Source organism: Papio anubis, unplaced genomic scaffold (assembly GCF_008728515.1).
Source record: "Papio anubis isolate 15944 unplaced genomic scaffold, Panubis1.0 scaffold3503, whole genome shotgun sequence".
NCBI classification, from domain to species: Eukaryota; Metazoa; Chordata; class Mammalia; order Primates; family Cercopithecidae; genus Papio; species Papio anubis.
This window is the reverse complement of record NW_022163645.1, coordinates 1,022-2,786: the sequence shown is the minus strand read 5'-3', so window position 1 is coordinate 2,786 and position 1,765 is coordinate 1,022. Positions and strand designations below refer to the sequence as shown.

Below are 1,765 nucleotides of genomic sequence, written 5' to 3'. Positions count from 1 at the left end.
AGGAGGAAGAGGAAGTGTCAGATATGGGTGGTGACAATCCTGAAGTGAGTGAGAGAGCAAACTCAAGCAAATGCGATCTGAGGAAAAGCCCAGTTTTCAGTGCTGAGAATTCTGACCTTGACTTTGGTATCAACAAATTTGGAACAGCAGAGCAAGGTGCAAAACAAAGGGCATGGAACACCAAGAGAAAAGTCCATAGTAGACGAGATATTCCTCCAACTCTCTGCGATGGAGGCCTATTTAGAACACAGACAAAAAGAAGAGGAACAAAAAGATGATGATGATGAGGTGGAAGATACTGATTTTTTAAAGATATTCATGCTGATGAAGATGAAGGGGGACTCTCTGGAAGTAAGAAAGTTAAGGTAAAGTTATGAGAGAGGACAGAGCCCTTTCCTCCTCCTCTAATTAGCTTTTGTTCTGTTTTTCTAGTAGAGATGTAATTGTAGTCAGAAGATGTAGAGCTAATAAATATTATGCTGTATCTTATCAGTTAAAATGAATCTATACTTCCATTCAGTTTATGTTCCAGTTGTTCCTGTAATAGTTTTATGGTAGTGTTTTTAGTTGCCAATTTCACCTAGTAACTATTTTTTGACTTGTAGTGTTATTAAGTTAGAAAGTAATGTAAACATACAGTACACATACAAATATATATGCATGTGTTAATGATGTATTTTTCTATTCCTAATTAATAGTTTTAAAAATCTTTTTATCTTAGTCAGGTAAAAGTTCCAGAAATGTGAAGTACAAAGATTTTTTTGATCCAGTTGAAAGTGATGAAGATACAGCAAGTGATCATGATGATGAGCTGGGTTCCAACAAGATGATGAAATTGCTGAAGAAGCAGCAGAAGAACTAAGCATTTCTGAAATCTATTTTGAATCATCCTTTACAAGGTGAGCTGGAATTGCCCACTCATGTATTTGTACTTGTGGTTTTCACGTATGTTTGTTTTAAGAAGTTAGATTCTCTCCTATCAGATATTTTCAAGATAGCCAGAGGAAAGTCTCTGGATTTAAAGGGACATTAGAGATCAATTAATGAAGAAAAATATTATTGGCAGTAGCAATCAAACCTTTCTTACCAGGAACTTTGATTTGGTTTTGTGCCCCCAAAATCCTGTTATTTTTGTGAGATAGGAGGTTTGTATTATAGATCAATGAATGATTTATTTTCTATATATTGGACACTTTTTGTTCTGTTTCTTTTTTTTTTTTTTTTTTGAGACGGAGTCTCGCTCTGTCGCCCAGGCTGGAGTGCAGTGGCCGGATCTCAGCTCACTGTAAGCTCCGCCTCCCGGGTTCCCGCCATTCTCCTGCCTCAGCCTCCCGAGTAGCTGGGACTACAGGCGCCCGCCACCTCGCCCGGCTAGTTTTTTGTATTTTTTTAGTAGAGACGGGGTTTCACCGTATTAGCCAGGATGGTCTCGATCTCCTGACCTCGTGATCCGCCCGTCTCAGCCTCCCAAAGTGCTGGGATTACAGGCTTGAGCCACCGCGCCCGGCCTTGTTCTGTTTCTTACATAGCATTTCATTGAAATGATACCTTCTCTTCCTTAATACCTGGATGATTTTGGAAGTTCTGAGTATTTGATTGCATTAGGCATATAAAAGAAGAATTTTTCTCTCTCCTTATGTCTTTATATGTATAGCATGTCTCTCCTGACAAAGCTGTCCTGAGAGCCTCTTGTAACTGTTTTCACTGCTCTGGAGGATACCGCCTGTGTCTTTAAGGTGCTCCACAGATTTTGGTGAGTGCAAAA

At 39.2% G+C, this 1,765-nt stretch overlaps 1 pseudogene; it reads left to right on the top strand.

Annotated features, from left to right (window-relative positions):
* The first annotated feature begins 6 nt into the window (after positions 1-6).
* On the top strand, positions 7-899 carry LOC116273088 (annotated as a pseudogene).
* The last annotated feature ends 866 nt before the right edge of the window (positions 900-1,765 follow it).